This window comes from Hippocampus guttulatus, chromosome 4 (genome assembly GCF_054856545.1).
Source record: "Hippocampus guttulatus isolate MCC_2025c chromosome 4, RoL_Hgut_1.0, whole genome shotgun sequence".
Taxonomy (NCBI): domain Eukaryota; kingdom Metazoa; phylum Chordata; class Actinopteri; order Syngnathiformes; family Syngnathidae; genus Hippocampus; species Hippocampus guttulatus.
In genome coordinates, this window is record NC_141264.1 from 13087434 (window position 1) to 13111900 (window position 24467).

At 41.5% G+C, this 24467-nt stretch overlaps 1 pseudogene; it reads right to left on the bottom strand.

Moving 5' to 3' along the window:
- Positions 1-9600: 9600 nt before the first annotated feature.
- LOC147205990 (5.8S ribosomal RNA) lies at positions 9601-9745 on the bottom strand (annotated as a pseudogene).
- Between the last annotated feature and the right edge of the window lie 14722 nt (positions 9746-24467).

Here is a 24467-nt window from a genome sequence, read left to right on the forward strand (position 1 = left end):
TTTTCAAACTTGAGTCTTGAAAAAGGGGGGGGGGGGTCATCTTATAATCAGGGCCGTCTTATATTCGGGCCAATACGGTACATGTTTTTTTAATATAGTATACTGTATAGTTGAAAACAAAACAGCTAGCTAATAAAGCAAAGATTTTGGCATTGGATGAAATAAAAGGAGGTAAGACATGAGAGCACACTTCGGTTCTCCTGCCTTGCCACTCGGTGTAGAAGGTTCGGTAAGTACCATAGTACAATGCAGGCAAATGACACGGACTCTGTTAAATGTTATTTTAGTCTGTGCTACAAGCCACTAAAATTGAATGGTCGCTCTGTGGACACCCCAAAAAGAATCAAAATCGAGTATCGTTTGGAATCAGAATCATGCAAATTCAAATGACCCCCAAACCTTTTGTTCTTTGTCATTTGTACCCATGGCAGTTACTCCGACATTTCCAATAAACACTGTGCAGTAATGCTAGATAATGGTGTGTAATACACCCATTGGCAGCGGAAATGCCTTTATTTCACACTACAGTCTAAAGTGCCACCAGCACGAGAAATGTAGAGGTAGATAAAAACAGCAGAAGTAAAGTTAAAACAAAAAAATGGTGAGGGTAAATTATGATTGGCTGGTAACTAGTGAGTCCATCCATCCATTTTCTGATTCGCTTTATCCTCACGGGGGTCGCGGGCGTGCTGGAGCCTTTCCCAACTGTCTTCAGGCAATAGTCAAGGTACACCCTGAACTGTCTACCAGTCGCAGGGCACACATAGACGAACAATCACGTTCACAGTCGCACCAAGAGACAATTTAAAGCATTGGTCCCCAACCACCGGTCTGCGAACCGGTACCGTGGCTCAGCTTGTTTGGGACCGGCCTCAAAAAGGCAGACCTGGGAGCCGTGAGCAAATTTGCTTCATCAGACATGGCGGAAATGTGCACGACTTCAGCCAATCCAAGTCCCCTTTCTAACATTGGTTTGCAAGTTGAAAGAAACAGAATCCTCCAAAAAATGTAAGAAGAAGCAGTAAACAGAAAGTAACAAATTGACCAAACGCACATCAAAACATGCAGCTGATGGGGAGCCATAACTTCACAAGAGGAATCTAGTTCGACAAGAGAAAATCCTCCTCTGGCGACGTGGAGGAGGAAGCTGGTGTGTCATCAAAAAACAAGGCTATACAAGAAACCTGTTGAATCATTTGAACAAGTAGCACTCAAGTGGAAAGCATGAAAAAAAGCAAGCAGAGTTTGCACAGCCTGCCCACGTAAACATTTGCAGTTTAGTCGCGAATAACGAGCCGGCAGCCATCGGACGAAAGCAGCAATCGATCGTTTCCCATTAACAGGTAGCAATGATGATGTTAACGCCGTATGTAGGATCGCAACTTAGAAATTGATTATGTTTACATTATAAGACGTATTTATCATTCCAAATGGGTCCATTTATGAGTAGTTCACTGTGTTATTTTATTGTAGTCTACATTTGTTGTGCAGTAGAATAATACTGTTTGAAAGGGATGAACCTTTATAGAACGTTGAATTATCGTTGCTGTTGTTGGCATGTTAAAAGCAATGAAAAAAAAAGGTTGCCAGTCCGTGAGCAGCAGGGACTTGTCTCGAAGGGTCCATGACACAAAAAAGGTTGGTGGACCACTGATTTAGAGTGTTCCACTAACTTGTGTTCCATTTTGGAATGTGGGAGGAAGACCGGAGAAAACCCAATCGGGGGAGAAGATTCAAACGCCACACAGGAAGGTCAAAGCCGAAATCGAACCCTGCACTTCTGCACTGTGACGCGCTAACCAGTCGATGATCGTGCTACCCTCTAATGAGTCACCAATCACAAATATATATCTTCACTTACCATGGCTGACATCATGTTGTTCCTTTGAACGCAGGCAGAATTCATCCATTCATCCATTTTCCGAACCGCTTGATCCTCACTAGGGTGGCGGGGGGTGCTGGAGCCTATCCCAGCCGTCTTCGGGCGGTGGGCGGGGGACACCCTGAATCGGTTGCCAGCCAATCGCAGGGCACACAGAGACGAACAACCATCCACGCTCACATTCACACCTAGGGACAATTTAGAGTGTTCAATCAGCCTGCCATGCATGTTTTTGGAATGTGGGAGGAAACCGGAGTACCCGGAGAAAACCCACGCAGGCCCGGGGAGAATATGCAAACTCCACACAGGGAGGCCGGAGCTGGAATTGAACCCGGTACCTCTGCACTGCGAAGTCGACGTGCTAACCACTGGACTACCGGGCCGGCAGGCAGAATTCTTCAAGATTATCAGTTCATTCTTGGGATGCAAGGCCAGGCTTGCTCACAGACATATTTTCAGAAATAGTTTTCACAAACATCATTCTTTAAAAGTTTTCTTATTTATCTTCAAACTAAAAGACCTTGTTTTATTGTTGTGCACATGCTTACAAAACGTGATCTCCTCTTTTAGCCCATCACAGTAATGCACATTAACTATTGTAATCTAGCCATATAGCAATAATATTCAGGGGAATTGAGCCAGCAACCCTTCGGTTAAAAGCTGCATCCTAAACCATTTGGCCACAGTTACCCCCAAAGGAGTTTGCCATGAATAAATAATTTGATGTGTATAATGCGGGCATCCCCATTGGAAACACAAAAATCTGCTTTTAAATATATTAAACATATGCTGTATTCATGAACATCTGAACTTTGATGAATATAATTAATCATAATATTTACAGTCACAGTTACTGAACAATATGGGAGTCATTATAAAAAAAGTTCCTACAACGCAACAGTAATAGCTCATGCGGGGGGGGGGGGGGGGGTAGAATTAATCTTTGCATGTGTGCGGTAGCTCTCCTCTCCTTTTGGCTGACTGTAGCCCTTGTTCACAACTTGGCCGACCAATCAGTGCAGGGGAGAGTGACCCATTTAGCAACTAGTTGCAGATGTGCTACCACCTGCAAAGATTAACCACCGTCGTTTAAAAGGACTCCGTGGGTTTCAGTTATCGGGGGAGGGTGTTTTTTTTTTTTGTATTTTGTCAGGTCCTTGGGCTGGCTGTGTTGTCTTGTTGTTTTTCAGCCCCAATCCCTCGTGTGTCCTTGGTACCACTGCCTCTCGATTAGTGCAGCCAAATTAGTTCCTTGTTGTAGCTAGCATCCATCCATTCATTTGTGTCTACGTTATTCATTTATGTGTTAGGGAACTTTGGCCATGACTAGTTGTTGTTCATTCATTTCACTGCTATTTATTCAGGTCTCACTTAGGCAGTGGGATTTGAGAGTACTGACTCCAACTTCGTCCTGTTGTTATGTGGGCCCCCAGGTTAGTCCTCGCCCTCCGTCTTAGTATTGCTTCGTGTTAAAAAGACCAAACCAAGGTAGACCCCCACTATTTGCTCCTCCCCAAATCCCACATTTATCCTCCTGACTACCAGGGAAAAAAATGTTGTCCAATCACATTTATTTTTAAATTCCCCAATCTATGTGAAGTAATTGGACTACTCCAAAAGAATTTTTTGAAATCCCACTACATTTTTTAAACAGTCTCAAATACAGTTGAAACAACTCAAACAACACTTTAACATGTTCATAAGAGTCTTATAATTAAAATGCCAACAGCATTTCAAGACAAAATGTGTTTGATAAAAAGTATTACTTTTCCTCTTCCCATAAAAAGTGCTTGCACTGAGGGAAGCCATTTTCTTACTTTTTCTAACCCCTACAAATTTGGTATCATTGGAAAGCACCGAATGTCCTCTTTAGAGTAACAAAAGGAGTTAATGCGATTGGATGCACTGGGTGGGAGATATTTAGGTTCACAAATGTCCTCTACAGAGGACAAATTTGAACTACTGATAGTCAGGAGGGTATGTTAGAACCTTGCCCAGTTGTCATCATGGGGAGGGGTCATAAGAATCAGTTCATAGAAACCACAAAATTTGAGGCCATTTTAAAATTGTTTTGATACTTGCTTTTCTTTCTCTCGTTAAATGTATCTCTCCATACTGAGACGCCAAAGAAATTGATCCATGACAATCAGACGAATACAATTTGGACGAACACGTTCTAACACAGGGGTTTCAAACTCATTTTTGTTGCGGGCCACTTTGGGGTTACGTCTTCCCTTGGAGGGCCGTTGCGACAGTGAAACTAAATTAATGTTTATATATTATTACTTGTACACAACAAATTGATGGATTACCAGTTTTGAAATCAGTCAAATCAACTATCATAGTTTGTTCAATTATGGTTTGAGTGAGTGTGAACAGGGTAACAAAATTATTGCTAAATCTCAACGTTATATATTACACATGATAATTTGACATTTCGGGACAGATTTTAGCAAAAATCATGGAAGTTGACACACATGATTTGCTTTCACAGGCCACGTAAAATGATGGGGCGGGCCTTGGGCCGAGGGTTTGACACGCGTGTCCTAAAATATCAGGGCTGTAAACTGTCTGAGGAGGTACAGTGCTTGGTCAATTTAAATTGGCTAACAATTTTCCAAAAATGGCTATTGCAGTTAGGCCCCCCCCCCCCACCCCACACACACACACACACCCCTTGGCTTTTTTTTTTTTTTTTAAACATTTGGCTAAATTACCTAACCCTTAAAAGACACGACTGTGCATCCCACGCTTTTTGGGTGGGTGCCAATAAAATAGATAAATAAATGTTTAAAAAGTTACATTTCTCTACGGGGAACCTTTCATCCTGCAATCACAAATGTAAGCATAGGCCAACAGTCTTGAACCACTGACCACCCTTCTAATTGTGTTGTCTGTTTAGGCTTCATATTATAAAGTTGGTCTCATTTGAGAAATAGTTTGTCCGGTCAACGTTTGGTAAATTTATTGGTATTTACAGTATGTATACATGGATGAGCTGCTCTGTGTTACATTAGCCAGATATGGTTTAAATCTTCTAAGTGCATTTCCGAAAGGTCAAAACTAATAAACTTGTCCGAGGAAGAGTCCATTTCAAACTGACACTTGTTTGCCTATCAGTCATTTTTACTGTAGGATTGTCAAATTCAGGAACCAGATGAACAAAGAAACAAGGCTCTGGGAAGTAACACTGTAGATGAATGGGTCTAATGACAGATTTCACAACTGAAAGAAATAACCAAACACAATGGGGATTTTATTCTAATTACTCAAACTTGAAAATGGGCAGACATCTCAAGGGGAGGGAAAGAACTAACTCGCTCAGAGACAGGGAACAATGGAACGCTTAGAAATACTTGAACTGACAATATTGAAAGGGAGCACTACTTCCAAATAAAACAGGATGTAAGGCTGATCCAAAATCAACAATTCAACAGCCAAGAATTAAAACAAGACAGGTTTGGTCACGGCCAACTTTGGGGTTAGTTTACTCCCAGCAAAATTCAACATCATTTGAAATAACAAATTGTGTTCTCGAAGGAGACAGAAAACATTTTGCACTCTTTACTCAAACATCCATTATCCGAGCCGCTTATCCTCACGAGAGTCACGGGCGTGCTGGAGCCTATCCCAGCTGTCTTCTGGCAGTAGGCGGGGTACTCCCTCAACTGGTTGCCAGCCAATCGCAGGCCACATATAGAAAAGCAACCATTCATACTCATAGTCACACCTTGGGATAATGTAGTCTTCAATTAACCTTCCATGCATGTTTTGGGAGTGTGGGGTGGAAACCAGAGTACCTGGAGAAAACCCAAGCAGGCATGGGGAGAACATGCAAACTCCACAAAAGGAAGACCAGATCCCAGAATCAAACCCATGACTGCTGCACTGTCAGGTGGATGTGCTAACCCCCAGACCCTTTATTTCTCTCAGTCTTTCTTTCTTAGTTTGTCTCTCCTTTTTTCTGTAACGCTCCATAACTTTTTTTTAAACAAAAAATGGGGAAAACTACAAAGCTAAAATCTCATTTTTCCGTTTTTGTTTTTGTTGTTGGGTTTTTTTGGGGGTAGGGGGGCTCAACAATTTAAAGGCTCAAACTGTACTTTTAGGTCAGTGGTGCATTTTACCACCATCTTGGTAGTACTTTAGTAATTTATCTCATTTCTGTAAGAGGTAAAGCCATGAGTGTGTGACAGCCTTTCTCCCAAGTCACATTTCACTTCTGAACATAAATAGAAAAGATCTACAACCGGTCTCAGGGGTTCGACGGAGCCTCTGCCATGGAGGTTAAGACACACTCAACTCAACATGTCAATTAGTTATGGCACGCTCGCTTGTCCATCACTGGCTGCAGATGATCACGTTACATTGCTTGTCCAATCTGTGCTGCGGGAAATTTTGTTCGCTCAGTTCAAGTTGTCAACGTGTGACTGTCGCTTCTTGAATCAGGTTTTTATTTTTCAGTCATGAAAGGTTCGTTGAATGTGCATTTGAAGTGGTTGGGTTCGGTACCTCTAACAAGGTTAAGAACCACTGTACTATAGCCTTAGATTCAACATTGGTCATTGAGGTCAAACATTCAATATTTTGATATTCTACATAATTTATCTTGAATTTGATTAATATTGTTGTAAATGTGCAAAAAAGTGACTCCGAAATTCGCACCAGTTTTTCTAAACATTGTTTTCAGCTTAATGTGACCAAATGTTGGTGGGGGTTTTTTTCCAGTACAAGCCGCCTTACAAACAGCACGTCATACAGTTATACCACAATTAACTCTAAACAACTTGTACGTGGGCCATGGGAACATTATGTCACTTGCACAATAAACCTAATAAACGAGTGAATCGCTCAGGGTAAGTGAAATAATAAGAAGTGTAGCTTTATCTTCAAGACATTGCCTGACTGGATAACCACAAAGCAGTTGAATAATTAGATCACTTAAGCTAGTGGGTAATCAGTCAGCTAAATCTAGCAGATTTCTTTCAGTGTGTGAATTGAAGGGAGCAACCTGCAGCTCATGCTTATTGAAGTGTAACCACCCATCACCTCACTATTTCCGCTGCTATGTGCATCAGGTGCATGAAAGCGCTCATGTGTGAACATGTGATTCTGAAGAGGCAACTCCAGTACATGTTGTTTTAAGGTCTTGCTGCCCAATGTTTAGTCTTGTGGCCATATGAGCAAAAAATTCAACAAATTGGAACTCATTGTCAAAAAGTACATTCGCCGGGGGAAACTGGATTTGGCACTGGGTATCACACTTCAAGTGCCCTCCTAGTACGAGAAGACAGTAAAAATGTAGTCTCCTCAGTCAGAATAGCTGACTTAATCCACATCTTTTCGGATAGAGTGAAAACAAAATCTTTTCATCAAATGTATTGACCCCTGCAAAAGAAGAATGTGGTCTTCAAAAAATAAAGGTAAATAAAAACAGCTTTTCATCGCTAAAAGCCAGCAATGATGGCTTTCAAACATATGTTGTTTATTGAGGTCTACAAAATGCTAAATGCATAAAATATACTGTATGTCAGAAAGTAATGTGAAAATACCTCTCAAGGCATATCTCACTTCTGCCTGCTCACTGTCATCCTCTTTCTTTCTCCTCAAAAGATCACAAATTGTCACACCCGTGCTAAAAGAAAAAAGAAAATGTCCTCAACCTTGCTCTTTCATTCAACATAGACCTTTATTATTCATTTTAATCCAAAATACAGGAGCAAGCTTTTGTCACCCAAATCACTTTTTCTCAAGTCAGATCATTTTTTTGAACATGTCCAATTTTGTTTCCGGTCCAAATAGAGCGGACACAGCCTTCATAAAGTGGCCAGTGACCTTGTACTCGTTTTACATTAATACCCTCAACGTGTTCATCTTTCTTGACCTCACTTCCGTCTTTGAGATCCTGAACCGTTCTAAACTCATCACACACTTCATCATCCATTATTGGCACAGCTCTCTCCTGGGCCTCATTTATCAAAGAGTGTAGAGAACAGGTTTTAAATGTGTTCGTATCACTGAAATAAACAATGTATGTAAGTACAACAAAAAAAATCCATATTTTATCAAATTTGCGGACACCTTCTGTATGCACACCAGTAAGTAATGAGTGTTGATGAATACCACCTGTTCGAAACTGCCCCGCTCATGCAGGTTTAGCCTCATTTGTATTCAGAAATGTCACTAGTTGCAACAGTATCTTTGAGAAACCCAAAATCACATCCAAAAAGGCAGAGAGAATCTGGAAGAACAACATTGAGGTACTTCTAGTCTGAGAAGTGGAAGCAAATCAAATGTTTGGAACAATTAACAAAGGTGGTATCGAGGAATGAAAAAAAAAACATTGACATGAAAGAATTAAAAATATATATATTTGGCACCAAACTTAATGTCCAAAAAACATGTCACCGCCCACAGATGAGAATCTTCAATTAGCTGGAGGAGAACAAGCAAGTAATGTGTATAAACTGGGAGCATCATTATTGTATTCGCGCAGCCAAACATTTTTTAGCCCCATAAAAAAGTGAAAAATAAAATTAAAAACACGTTTTCTTCAAGATTTTTATGGGGAATACATTATAAACATGCCTATGAATCATCTTCTCCTACAGAAGATGATTCATGAGGGATAGTGAGCGGGCCCACATTGTTTGGATGCACTTATACTGCCCTATGCAACAATGTGAGGCCTAATAACTTGGGGATTTTGAATGACATGCATGGCAAACATAGTTGGGAACTTGAATAAAATAACATAACATTTTGAGTGACTTGGTTTGTTCTTACGCATAATGTTGGAATTGACAGCAGTTTGTGCTGTCAATGAATGGCGATTTCATATGTATGCGAGAGCTCGTTACACTGGACAAAGAATCACAGAATGTGGTTACATTTTTTTCAAACCATTTGTTGTTGTTGAAAGTTGGATCTTTTATTCATGCATTGAGCATGAATTACATTAAGATACTGTGATGTACTGTACGTTGGTTAAAAAAAAAAAACTAAAACGGATATCCAGTAGTCTATGCACATATTTTATCCACATTTTCGTCATACATTTGGTTAGGAGGTGAGTAGCCCCCCGAGTAGGCCTGGTGAAAATTTGTGGCCGCCGCCATCATTTAAGTTGCCAGTGCTTGGTGTAGCCATCTATCTGTAGTTTTACTGTTCTACCACAAGGTTTTGTGTGAATGCATAGTCAGAGCTGTGCGTAAATTGGGATTCATCTTTGCGTGGGAATATTCGTACACATGATTTACTCGCATTTCCGTGAATATGCACGTGTGACAAAAGCGATGGTGAAAGTATGGTTAAAATAACATGACAGGCTGACAGACTGACAGACTGACGATGACAGTTTGGTTCAGCTTGAAAAAATGATGGATTGACGATGATGGAAGAGTGCCCAGGCCACTGATGGATGACAAATGATGGACGGGCAAAATATTGTCAATAGCACACCTCTGTTGAGTAAAATCTTTTCACCAATTTATATATATATATATATACACTGTTTCCGGTCCAAATATATATATATATATATATATATATATATATATATATATATACACACACACACACACACATACACACGCCCAAGTGCAGAGTCGATCGAAGGCTGCACATAGACAAGCTGGTCTCCACGTGCAGTCTCACCCTGACGAAGCGACTGGCTGCCTTAACCGCAGGGCGCAGCTCTTCCCTGATCGATTGTCAAGCAACACTCAGACAGACGATGGGATCCAGGGAGACGCGGTGTATTTGAAGTGTCAATAATCCATGTGTCCTACAATTCACATTTGTTCTCACAGCGAGCTGTGTTCTTCATCCACCGATAAATCAAGTGATCAACCTCGAAGACTTGTCACAGTTGGGTTGAGTTGATCCGGTTCCAAATCATCTGGTTCGGTTGGTGTGTTCTTCCCATGAGGCAGTCTTGTATTCCTTTTATCTTCTTTTTAATTACAGAACACAGAACTAACATGGCAGTTGGTGTTTACGGTATTAATATGGCCCCATGTGTCAATCTGACACATAAGTGGCAAGTTCAAGATTTTCGTACCTGAATTGACCGTTCTCTCATAAGGGGTGTTCACACGGCAAGATTTGGTCTGGTGCTACGCCGGGGCTGCCCCAGTAGAGCGTTCACACGTGCAAATTAGCTCCGGCGTAGCCCCGGAAAACAGCTTACACCGGACCAAATTTGATCCACCTCAGGGAGGTGGTTTAAAAATTTGCTCCAGAGCAAATGCTTGTTAGCGAAGCAGCACCGATGTAAATTTGCACGTGTGAACGCAACTGGGTTAAATTTGCTCCAGAGCAAATGCTTGTGAAGAGTTTACGTACGGCGAGAATGCGTTGCTTTCGCGCTCTGTCGGACTTCCGTCATGTGTTTGTTTAATAACGACACAAGACTTGGCTGGTAACATCTTTCCTTTTGTAGGAGACTGGACTGTCTCTGAGTTGTTTGTGTAGTTTGTTCCTTTGTTGTGTGTCCACAACCGCGCCCCCCCCCCCCCCCATATCATTTATTTTGTGATTTCCTCTCTTGATTTTCTGTTTGGCGCATTACGTTTTTGCTTTTCTGAGTGTCATTGAAGTCATCGTTGATTTACATTTTCGGGGGCGGTCACTCTCGAGCAGAAGGCACGGAGACCGAGAAGGAGAAGGACGTGCCTGTCCAGTAGTCGCTTGAGTTGTGTATACGTTTTAAAAAGAACCAACACGACAGCTCATTTGTTTTCTGTCGTTTTGCTCCGCTGCAGAAACTGCCGTGTGAACGCAAGTGGGACTGCACCGACGCTGTGCCGGTGCAGACACGCTCAGCGGCTTTGTACGTGTGAACGCTCCACACAATTTGCTGCGGTGCAAAATATATCGCAACAAAATACATCAGTGCACCGCCGGAGCAAATGTGTGCCGTGTGAACACCCCTATATATTGATCAATTCTAAAGCATCTTCTTTTTTCTACTGAGTGTTTTCTGCTCCTTTGTCCACCAGTGATTTTAACGCCATCCATCCATCCAGCCATCTATTTTCTAGTCCGCTTATCCTCACAAGGGTCACTGCTGCCAGTTGTCGTTGGGCAGTAGGCGGGGTATACCCTGAACTGGTTGCCAGGAAATTGCAGGACACACATAGAAAAACAGCCATTCCTGCTCAAAACCACACCTCAGGACAATTTAGAGTGTTCAGTTAACCTACGGTGCATGTTTTGGGATCGTGGGAGGAAACATGCAAACTCCTCACAGGAAGTCCATGGCCTGGAATTGAACCCTGCATTTCTGCACTGTGAGGCTGGCTTGCTTACCACTCGATCACCGGGTTAATGACATACAGGTTTCTTGACTGCAGTTGCATCAGATACATATCCAATTTGTATCCACATACGAAAGAGGCCTGGGTTGGATTTGCAAAAAAAGAAAAATATATTGTGTCCACTACTTGTCATGGGCTTCATATTGAGCACCATCCACGGGAGCTTTTGAGTATTGGAGAAACCATTTCAACACTATGCATGCTCAGCTTATGCTGAAATACATGCCTGCTGTGAACACTGCAGCAACTGCAGCAGCCCAACTCGGGAACGACCTCCAAGCGGTGTTGGGCGTGCCTTCAGGCTATGAACAGTTCCCATTCAACAGCCAACAACTGGGTCTGCAGGTACCCGGCTCGCTGCGGCTTTTGGAGCCGCTTTGGGACCCAGATGGAGGTTGCTCAACAGCAACAGCAACAGCAACAGCAATTGCAGCAACTGACAATTCCCTGACACCCAAACAAGCAACCATATAAGTTGAAGAGGAAGAGGTTTTGATTTAGGGGCTTAACCCTTTCAGGGACAGTGGACAGTTTACCATGTTATCAGGTTCCAGGGTGCATGAAAGGGTTAAAATCACTGTTGCATGTGCACATACTTGCTCGTGGTGTTATCTCAAAACATTTGTCTACCAAAGATCCACTTGCCATCATAAGAATCTACAGTTTATTGTTTTAATCATCCTAATGTTTTGAAACCAACTTGTTTCTACTTTTTGATTTTTAGTGCCTTGATAGAGAATTATTGTCTCATTTGTCCTGCTAGCCACCGACATGGAGGAGGACAACAACATAGTCACATGGTAATTATTTCTTGCAGTGCACTGTGATTTTGTTTAGGGAGGTTCAGTTATTTGTAGTTCTCTATTGATTTCTCCAAAGATTGTGATTGGACAAAGAACAAATTCTAGAGTCTGGTTCAGAGCAATTGAAAATAACATCTATGTCTTGCATCAATCTACTAAATAGCTTCTGAGCTCAAGTGAACGTGTAGATTATGCTGTCATCCTCTGTTGTTAAATCCAGAAATAATCAGTTCCACAACAATCAGTTCCAAACAACAAGTGTGCCAATTAAAATGGCACACTAAATGAATTGCCAATATAACAAATGACCTCTTCGATATAGAATACAATTATTTCCAATGATGACCCATTAGTCAGTGCACTGACACATCCAATAAACCCCAGTTTCACTGAAGTTGGCACATTGTTTAAAACATAAATAAAAACAATTCAGTGATTAGAATTTTTTTGTCAACCTACAATTGTATACACTGCAAAGGCAAGATATGTCATGTTCAAAGTGCTAAACATGTTTTTGTGAGCAAATATTCACACATTCTTTAAATGTGATGCCTGCAACATGTTCCAAAAAAGCTGGTAGGAGGACAGCAAAAGACTGGGAGAGTTGAGCAGTGCTACCAAAACTGTTGTTTGGAACATACTACTGGAAGCACATGAGTGACATCCCAGAGGCTCACCAGACAAGCTACGATGGATCCATTTCCATGATTCTGACCAGGTTCCAGCTACTCTGGCTCTGGCACAGCACCCAATGCACTGAGGTGTAGAGCTATAACCATCCCTTTGCTCGAATCAACAAAATGTTGACAACCATAGCTGATGAATATGATTTGGACAGATTACTGTTCGTACACCTCTAGGTATATAATTGAATTGAGGCATTGCGCAGGTCATTATCATGTGTATAAAAATAATAAACTATGCATTACAATTTCAAACAAAAATACACAATTTCTCTTAATTTGGTAGCATTGACACACTGCTTGTGATTATGTTCTTTAAATTTAGTACTACTCCTCAATTGACATTCTAACTCGATTGGGCTTAACAGCTCCCAAGAAAAGGATGCATTTTTCTGAGAACATTCATTCACACTGCTAATTGGTGTCATTCCTGGTCAATTGATCCTCTGTTCAATTCATCTATTTGAAACACTGTTTTTGTCTCTGAAAGGCTAGAGAAGAAAGTAAGCTGCAGTTTTCCTAGGCTTACCTCATCTCAGCCGAAGAGCTACATTGAAAGCAGCTCAGAACTGTGTTGGCATGAAAGTCAAGGCTCCGGCATGATTGGATATGTCGTCGTAACGATAGGTGGCTGCCCCCAAATGGTCTTATTCACCCTCGCTTTTAAGCACTGCATTCAGTCACTGATCAATGCATCCGATCCTCGTCTCAAATGGTTCCTATAGTTTTAGTAAAGACAAAGGTCAGCATCTCTTGGCTAAAATATGCTCAACGCACACTTAAATGAGATATTCAGTCCCACCAGTTGCTGCACCTCTCTCTCCAACAGCAGTGTGATGACACAAGGCGACCTGCTGCAGAAAAGCCATGCTCATTTTTCCTCGGTGGCCTCTGTTCTCTTTGCTTCTGTTGTACCCATTGAGCCCGCCTTTCACATTGGCTGGATTGTCACCGCTAGTTACACACGAGACACAATGCATCAGAGAATACAATTCTGGAAGACGTTTTGTTCAGTGGTGTTAGTGTTATAAAATCATTAAATGAAATTACGACAATTAAGACAGACAGACAGACAGACCGCATGAAAGCTGTGTCCAGTATTCAGCCTTCCTTTGGGCTGTCCAATTAATGAATATGTTTCATTTTAATGGCAACTGCAGGAATATGAAAATATAAAGTCACTTCCATGTTCTCCCTGTCTAGTGTAACTCCACTCTAGTTTAAGGCTGTCTTACAGCTACTGCAGAACTTGTGATTTTGGATGTGTGCATCTACTGTGTTTACCGAGAATCTCTTTTCCTCAAGAGGAAAAGAAAATCTTCCGAAGTGCAAATCCCTGAAAAGTCCCTTTTTCTCGTGTGACTTCAGGGGAGGATTTGCTGTTCCTGTCATGGTTGGAATTGACTGCTATGAATACTCATTGAGTCAGGCATCCTCAGTAGCTGGTGGCAGGAACTGAAGCTGATCGTCGGCTCAAGGGCTATGCCTGTCCTCAGCCTGGATAGAAAACAAAGTCATGACCTATGGAGAAATTGTCAAGGAAATATTTTAATTTCACACACTGAAGTTGTTATACTTCTTTAAAAACAGGTCATTAGTTTACAAGTCACCCGTCATGGAGCATTTCAATGTTTCGAGTTGCACACAGTGTAATACGTCATCACGCAACACAAATCTGGATGACATCACAGTCATTGGAATGAAACTGTCATAAACCAAATACGTGTACTACTACATTGGCATTGAGATTGATATATCGATAGATCTGCATTGTGAAGTGGATTTTCGTTTTGAGCCATCCATCATTTTTTTACACCACTAATCCTCATTAGATCCAAGGGTAAACTGAAGCGCCTGTCCCAACTGTGTTTGGGCAAGAAGTGTTGTGCTTCCTGAATAGGCCTCCAGCCAATCGCAGAGCACATACAATTATCACAACAGTTCTTTCTAGCATTGACACCTATGGACAATTTAGATTCGTCATTGAACCTCAGAAACATGGATTTGAAATGTTGAAGGAATCTGTTGTAGCTGGATGCCACCCACCGAAGTGGGGAGAACATGCAAACAGGGAGAACAGCGCCCAAACATTACTACTCTTTCACCTGCGCCCCTTGTTTTATGTAAGCGAGCGTAAGTCATTGTTAGCTCCTATTGTACATTCTACTGTGTCACAGTCAAATTGCACCGCTTGTTTGATGGTTATCATCACACTTTTCGTCTTCGCCATAAGTGGCATCCTCCTGTGATTCCTTCACAAAAATCAAAACACACTTAAGTGGAGTTTATCTTTTCGATTAATGCTTACTGAGCTCTAGTCTCACAAGATTTGCTGATGTCTGGTGTGACGCCATGTTCTGTCATTTTCAACAACACTTATCCTATCCAGGATCGTGGGGGGTTGCTGTAGCCTAGCCCAGTTGATTTGGGCAAAAGGCGGACTACACCTCGAAGTGATCGCCAGCCGGTCGCAATGTAAACTCTAAATCACAAGTGGCCATTACGTCAATCACAATCGACCTGTACCCCGCGAAGGGGGCAGTCGGGTGGATGGCCAGGTGTCTCGGACTCTGTGCAGAGTGGGCAGACGAGGGACTCGCGCGATGCACCCAGGCACACTCTTGTAGTTTCGAGAATGATCCGTGGGCCAGAGGAGTCGTCCACCCGAACAACGGTGCAAGGCCTTCAGAAGTTAGTCAGAAGCAATTGACTGTACTTTATGAGCACAAAGACATACAAATCCACTACCAATTTTAAGAACCATAATCCCTCATTTATCACTGCGATTACATTCCAAAAAGAACCCGTGATAAGTGAAATCCGTGAAGTAGTCATCTTTATTTTTTTTAACCATTATTAATACTGTATTGAATGAAACCAAAGATCAAACCTTTTTTCAGGCCCAAGCATTAAAAAATATATACATATATATATATATATATATATATATATATATATATATATATAAATGTTTTCTTACAAACAACATAGTGGATTTTGTCATGGAGAAGATTTGGCCAACTGTACAGCGATGAAACGCGAAGCCTGTTGACGTTAGTCTAAATAGTATTTTACTGTAATTCATTTAATTCATTGATTGCACATTGTCCTAATCACAAGGGTATAATTATTATTTTTTATTCATCCATTCATTTTCTATTCAGTTCATTTGTATTCAGGGATACAGGGAGTTGGGATTCTATTCCGTCTGATTTAGGATAAAATGTCAGGCTCCCTGGCCTCAACTGGTCACCGAGCAATCACGGACCTGACACAAAGACACAGATAATTAATCACATTCATACAACTTGCTATTTAGAGTCACCCTGTACATGTTTTTGGACCATGGCAGAGAGAACCCACCAAAGGACAGGGAGAACATGGAAACTTTTATTTTTACATATTCCTCTGGTCTTACAGCAACATAAGCACAAATGGTATGTACACAGAGTCAATCAATCAATAAAGTAATCAAATTTGGTTGCAAAGCAGGTGTGCTGATTCTCCACGAGTCTTGATCTGACCCAACATACAGCACTGTCCTTTTCTTGTATGTACAGTGTTTCATTCTTATCTATTGATTTCATAATGAAGTCCACGTCGACATTTTAGTGTCGTAAAGCTGTTGGTAATTTTGTTCCTGTTCCTGCCAACTCTCATATCAGAAACACAGCACAATTAACTTCAACTTCAACATTTGAGAAGCTTATTCTTTTCAGTGGTCATTGAACCAATGACTTTGTTTCAAATTCCATCTCTCTACACAAAAGTGATGTTTCAAAATAGTTACGCAATTCTTTTGATAAATCAGCTAGTAGCAGTAATTAAAATGTGCTTCAGTTGTACAGGTAAAATTGCAAATGTATACCATTTAACATTAAATGTATTAAATATTTCCACCGGTCTTTTGTCTTCATTTCATAGCATGCACTGTTAATGTGTCACTTCCAGTCATTTGTGAACCCACAACAACTTTTTTTTTTTCTCAAATGAAATTCAGTCACACAATGCTTTCACACACGCTAAAAGTATATTTCCACTGGTTTTAAGCAAGCGACACCAACCACACGTGCATCGGCCCACCACTAAGCCACACAAAATACACTACGTAAAATATGGTGTAACAATGGTGAACAATTGTTACACCATACACACCGGCCGTGCCAGTGCTTCCCCGGGATGTTGACAGTTTTCATGGTTCGAGGGTTTAGATGCCCTCCACCATTTCAAGTCCGTCCTCCCCGCCCTCTACCAGGAGCTCGTCATGTGATGCAGAGAATGGCTCAATGCAGGCTGTTTTGCATCATGCCTTGCGGCGTCTTATATTGGAGGTGCCTCATCTGTCCCAGTCGTCTCTTGGAAGTAATTTCTTCAGGCGTGGACGTCCCCCCTCTGTCTTTTCTGTCCTTGCGCCAAAGGACTATTGTCCTTTTATATTTTACTGCAAAATAAAAATGTATGAAGTGAATGGGATTTTTTAAAATAAAATGTTGAATTATTCTCTAATTACCGTTGTTGTCTGTACCAAATCTTTAAAACTGGCAATTTAAAAGAAATATAATGTTGAATGGTTGCTGATCTTCCAAAAGCATGTATGGTTGGTTGGGGACCACTTTCGCAGGGGTTACCTTGTTATTGGCAGTTTTCTCTTGAAATTATCTTGTGTGACTACGATATAAATACATCTTCTGCGACTGCTGAGAAGCAGCCGCCCACAACCACTGGACCGCATAGCAAAGAAACTGAACAAAACCTCTGCAACACAGTTTGATGTGTGCCTCTGCACACATCAAACTGCTAGTTATGTGATATGGTGTTTAAAAAAAAAAAAGCTAATACATATTTGTATAAGAGGGATGGGGAGCTCCTTCAGAAAGGGGGAAAAGGCCAAATGATAAGATGAAGACAAAGAAGAGCCTACAATTTCCATTAAACGAAATCGGCATCTCAGAGACAATATCAACAGTCTTACTGAAATATTATTGCTACATGAGGTTCTCACGCACCAAGCCCGCTTTGCATAATATGTGGCGACAGGCTCACATAATGAAGCAAAGAAGCCTTCAAAACAAGCAAGCAAAACAGCACTCGATACTTCATTTGCATTTCCAACGTCAACATAGTCTTTGGGAAGCAAAGTTTTCTGCAATAATGGCGACCAAAACACACATTATACAGTAGACTGGACATACCCTGTATGTAACTTTGGGTGTCATTGTTTCACATGAATTAAAGTTGGAACTTGCTGGATGAAAAGAGAAATAAAGGAAGAGATCCCACTTATTAGAACGTCAACATACAGGAAGTTTTATTTTTAAATATACATATATGTATTAGAGCTGTCAAACGATTAAAATATTTAACCTAATTAAAAATGCAACTGTCAAAATTAACTCTAATGAACTAAAAATTAATCGTGATTACTCACACATTTTTTATCCTTTCTGAATTTCCTTTTATATTTTTTTGTCCTATTTTTCCCCATTTTAATGCTCTCATCAACATGGAATCATGAATTAGTTTTCTATGAGCAAAATGCAAATATTTACTGAAATAACAATTTTGATTTTCAATTTTACATGAACATTTTTCACTTGGAGCAGTTATTCACACATAATCTCTCACACAATATTACTGTCCATCAACAATAGTGAAAAAAATGTTTTGTCACACAACAGCTCTTTTTATGGAATCAAAACAGAGCAATATAACATTATAAAGTGCACATTTAAGGTAAACTAGTACTCCGCCTATAGTGGATTTAAGCCATGGTTGCATACTTTGTTTTTCTCAAGTTTGCTTTGAACACAGCAGTCAGGCTATGTTGATTCTCTTGGTCCTTCTTGCGCGCAAGTCTCTCTACGGTTTTGTGTAGACATCATTTCGGATGACTACACTTGGTTCGATGACAACACCGGAGAAGTTTTATTTTCAGTTGCTACGACTGCACCGCTGAACTCTCGACGTGCCGAAGCACACAGTCAGTCAGACGAACACAGAGAAGCTCCACCCGATTTATTTATATGGACACGGAACACTGTAACCTTCCACACAAAATAGTTCCAAACAAGTAACAATCGCGTCAGTGGCATACATCGTACTCGACAGGCTACCTGCTCTTTATTCTTATTTCTCTCCCGAAACAGTGTCTTCTCCCGCTTGGCGTACCTTTGCCTTCTCCGCTACGTACAATCTCTGTACACAGCTTGTAATGGCGGCTCTCGCTGGCAGTCCGTTGTGGAGTCGTTCAATGCAATGCGAATGATTTCAGCTTGAGTCGAGCTGTGGACAATATTGACAGGCTTGCATGCAGTAGCCATACATTTAGCTATGGCTTCAGCAAATTTGTTCTTCATCGCGTCATCCATTCTCTTCGCTTTGAAGTCATCCATAGCTGTCTGTCTGAGACGAGGGGGCGGAGTATTCACGTCAGATGTGTAATTGGCCATTAAGTGGTATTTCAGACTCGACGTGCTATGATGATAGCTCAGTTTATGACTGCAAAACATACAGGTGACTTTGGTCTTGTCAGTGGAACAATCTGACAACTTTTTAAAAGTAAACTTTCCAATCATAAACTCTAAGTATCCGTTTTCGGTGTCTTGCACTGCCGTGGCTGGCAAAAAAAAACATGCGTGGACCTGTGCAGCGCGCTTGTTGTTTTGTTTCTGGTTTATTTATAGAGCAACGTAACGTTGTGACGTGTGCCGCGTTAATCTCGCGAGAAAAAATTTCATCCTGTTAAAATTTATTTAAATTAATGCCAATAAAAACACGCTAAACTGACAGCTCTAATATATATATATGTATGTATATGTATGTTGTTTTTTTTTTGTTGTTGTTGTTGTTGCTATGCCGACCCGTTAAAAGATTACTTTATGTGAAACCGGCACATGGCACAAAAAAAGGTTATGGGCCGCTGTGTGCAATTATTTAAACTACCGTATTTTCACGACTATAAGGCGCCATTAAAAGTCTTAAATTTTCTCCAAAATGGACAGGACGCCTTATAATGCAGAGCGTCTTGTGTATGCGCTGAGTTCCAAAACCTGACTGACAGCCGACACGCTGTTTATATAGAGAAAAGGCGGAAGTGAGTGTGGACAGCCATGCGGCAAAGAAGTCGGCCAATCAGTGAAGGGTGGGCGTGTATATAAACATATATGGAGAGAGAGAGAAAAGGCGGACGTGAGTGAGGACAGGCATGCAGCGAAGAAGTCCGCCAATGAGTGAAGGGTGGGCGTGTAAGTGGACGCTCAAGGGACGCCCCAAGCAGGTACCAACACCTGTATAAAGTGTGGCTATGTGCATTATTGGAAAACAACTTCGGTTTTGGTTTCTAAGAACCCCCGAAAATAAATTCTACAAAGAGACACGCCTACGAAGCTCAGTTCAAACTTCAAGCCATCGGTTATGTTTTTGGCATGCGTGCCCATCTCACAGCAGCGGTGAAAAACCAAGTCAAGCAAATGAACTCTGAGCTTGCCGTCATTCCCGGAGGCTTGACTAAAGAACTCCAACCGCTGGACATCGGCATCAACCGGGCGTTCAAAGTAAAGTTGCGACCGGGCGTTCAAAGTAAAGTTGCGAGCGGCATGGGAACAATGGATGATCGATGGCAAACACAACTTTACAAAGAGTGAGAGGCAGCGCCGGGCGAGTTACGCCACAATTTGCGAATGAATTGTGGCTGCTTGGACGAACGTGTCTGCTTGCACTGTTGTTCGAGCTTTTGGCAAAGCCGGCATAATTTCTGTGGAGCCACATGGCAATGAGAGTGACTCTGACAACGAGAGGGAACCCGCCGTTTTTGATGGATTACCGGTACTTGCACAATTGTTCAATTCTGATACAGAAGATGAGGACTTTGATGGATTTCTGGGTGATGATTGATCGAAAAACGTGAGTACATCGTAAGATGGCTAAATAAAATACAACCGAACTCAGTTTTGCTTCCGTTGCCTTTTTAAACACGTGTTTTTAGCGTGTATCCGTATGTCTTGGCATGCTACCGTATGCTTCAAGCTAACGTGTTTTTAGCGTGCGCGCATGCATGCTGTATGTTAAAGCTGGCGTATGTTTTACCACTGTAAAACTGCGCCCAATAATACAGTGCGTTTTGTCTATGTGTCAAATACAGAAATAGCACCCGTTAATGAGACTGCGCCCAACAATACAGTGCGCCGAATGGTCGTGAAAATACGGTACTCTGAAAGGGATGTCATGCAATTCAATTCAAAATCGAAAAGAAAGAGACATCAAATAAACTATGTGAGTTCACACGTCCAGCCATCCATTTTCTAATCTGCTTATCCTCACAAGGGTCATGGGTGTGCAGGAGCCTATCCCAGCTGTATCCGGGCAGTAGGCGGGGTACACCCTAAACTGGTTGCCAGCCAATCGCAGGCCACACATAAATGAACAACCATTCACGCTCAAAATCACACCTACGGACAATTTAGAGTGTCCATTAACCTGCCATGATTTTGGAATGTAGGAGGGAATCGGAATACCTGGAGAATCACCCATGCAGGCACAAGGAGAACATACAAACTCCACAGAGGAAGTCCGGAGCCAGAATCGAACCGTACACCTCTGGACTGTGAGGCTGGCGTGCTAACCAGTCACCCACCGTGCCGCCCTGAGTTCACACAATCACAATGAAATCAATGCGGTGCTGGGGGGGGGGGGGGGGGGGGGGGGGCAGAACAAATTGGTGGTCTAATGGTTGAGCCATCTCCAGGCTTCTGATTGCAGCCAATAGCCATTGTCTCTTCCATCTGTTTACACCACTTTTCCTCACTATGATCACAGGTGACTTTGGCTGAGAGGTAATTTATGAAAATAGTTGCCAGCCAAACGTATGATGAATCAAGGCAAAACACGATTCACAAACTTACCTAAGGACAAGTCAATTGCAATTAACCTAACAGGCATGTTTTTGAGAATGTAGGATGAAGTAGGCCCCCCCACATAAAAGACATGCAAGCACAGGGAGAACATGTAAACTCCACACAGCAAGACAAACCACTTGTACCATGTGCAGCTATAAACAATTTCCTATTCCAGAATCTGAGTTGCATTTCATTGATGATGACCATGTCCAACCTAATGACATCAAAGTATTGATCTCTTGCTGTGTCATTAAAACCTCTGTCCTGTTAGAACAGGCAGTTTTGTCAGTGATTTGGCAGGCAAGACGAGCAGACAAAAACGCATGTTCCTGATTAAATGGATGTGGTTTCAAAGAGTCTGTCTTTTCATGCCAATCTGGATATCTGGCTAAGTGGAGAGTGGATGACAGGATTATGGCCAATAGTTAATGAGCAATTTAGAGATAGCTACGGTGCCAGGAGAAATGGCCCTGCTGTCAATTTAATGAGGACACCCATGCAGTGCACAGTGCATTCACATGGGTCAAGATGTGACGATGTGTCATTAGCGCATTTAATTGAACAGATGGACAATTTGTTGTCAAAAAGAGGACCAACACTGGTCCAAACTGTAATGGTTTCTTCAAAAACAACCATTTGAAGTACTGATAATGTGCTGACATGATAAGGAGTGGTCTGCTATATTGAAGAATGTACTGAACTGTAAATTCTAGATAGGTGTGAATATTAGCACAATTGCGCATTTGTGTGCCCTGAGATTAGATGCCGACCACTCTAGGGTGTACATTTATTGGCGAAAGTCAGCTGGGATAAAATCCAGGTCATCTAGGACCAGGTTTAGGAAGTAACATATTGCATGTGTTCAAATTATTTCCACTTTATTTTTTATTTTTTGCGTTACTCTAGTCATCCCATAGTTCGTGAGCAGCCGCTCCGAACTGATTGGTGTACAAGACCTATCACGAGTAGCATGCTGCTTCTGATTGGTGATCTAGAGGAGGAAGACATTTTTTATCTTTGAGATTGTTGATTCAACAGCGGTCTCTTGCTCATGCAAACCTTAAATGAGGCCATTTCTTTTGAGCGCAGACCAATGCAGGCAGAAAAAAAGGACTGTAGGGGTGTATGACCCACTGCATGAGTTGATTCCAGAAAGCAGCGGAGTCACCGAAGCAAATAGATTTTAGGTAGAAGGAACTTTCTCGGAAGGAGTGATGAATTTTAATCCCATGCCGTTCATCTGGCCAGTGGTGTCACAGGGACAAAACAGCTATTCACAAAAACATCCTTTTAACCTATAACTGTGACAGAGTGGAAGAACATTCAACGCAACACAACACAAACAAATTGCTGTACAGCATAGATTTCAAATAGGCGTTACATCTCTTTTCTTCAAATAAGTACTTGTTGTGCTCTAAAACATCAAAGTGATTGGACACCATAAAATGTAGTCACTCACCTGTGATTCATCACTGCAAGCAATCCTCCTCCAAAGCCACAACAAGGGAGCAAAAGGATCAAAGATTATCCAGCTAATGACATTTTATCTAACTACACAAACTTGAGTGTGGGGCCAAAAAGACATGCTACTAAGAAGGCAATTACAATTTCTCCATTCACTCCTTCCCTGATGGGGAAGGTGATAATAATGAGAACCACAGTTTCCCTGATGAGTAAGTGATAATAATGTCAATCACAAGAGCTGACGGAGACGGAGTAATCAGAACTGACAATTGGGCCCCACAGACAAATGAGTAGAGACAAGTCATCCAACTGAGAGACAGCCACAGTGATGGCCTATTAGAGAAGTGTAATCAGTCACCCCAACATTAACATCGTAAACTCCACCAATAGGGATTGGAGAGACTCAAAAATGTGATCATTTTGAGTTTTAGTCCAACCTGAACAAAAGATTGATGGCTTCTACTTAAAACCGGGTTGAAATAGAGCAACAGGGGTGCAAATAAAAACAGGAAATGATTTGGTTGAAACCAGTCTGTTTGGAAGAGTTAAAGGAGTTCTATGTGGCCATTTTTTAAATGTATTACAATAATTACCTTTCAAAACAATAAGCAGTTTGGATAATGGATAGATGGATGAATGGATGGACGGGACTCATAGAAAAGGACCAAAGCCATAAATGCTCATGTACCACAGACTTGGGGGATTTTAATATTCATGTGTGCTGTCCTGATAAACCATTGGCAAAGGTTCTAAGCCTTTTTGATCCCCTTAATGCAGTGTGTGACTGGCCAGACCACGATCAAGGACATACTTAAGTTTAGATCTTATTCTTGCTTACAGTCTACCAGTGCTCACTAGCTTGTTAAAACAAGATTCCCCCTCTGTGCACACGGAGTCAAAGCACAACTTTCACAATAAACGTTATTAAAATAAACTATATTTTACTCTTTGTGTTGACTTCAGTGTCACTGTGAGGGCTAGTCAAACACCTAATGTGGCCCCCGGACCGTATTTAGCCTATCCCTGCAATAGAGTCTGCATTTTACCTCCTGAAGAGGAGACAGAAGGGAGAAAATCCCTGAAACAAACAACAACTGAAAGAGACTGCAATGAAGAGGCCTGGAAAAGCATTTCAAATAAAGAATACAACAGTCTGGTGAAGTCAGTGGGTCACCGGCTTGATGCAGTTATTGCAAGATAGCGTTGTGCCACCAAATATTAAATGCTTCCACTTTAAGTTAATTTCATAACAGTTTCAAAAAAGTGGATGGCTTCAAGCCGAGGGCAATCTGTCCTGAGTTGTTGAACACATCTTGATATAAATACCTTGAAATAAAAGCTGGAACTCTGAAAGTTTGTCTTCATCCTTTGATCATAAACCCAAATGTCTTCAGATTACACACACTCAAAAAAAAGAAATT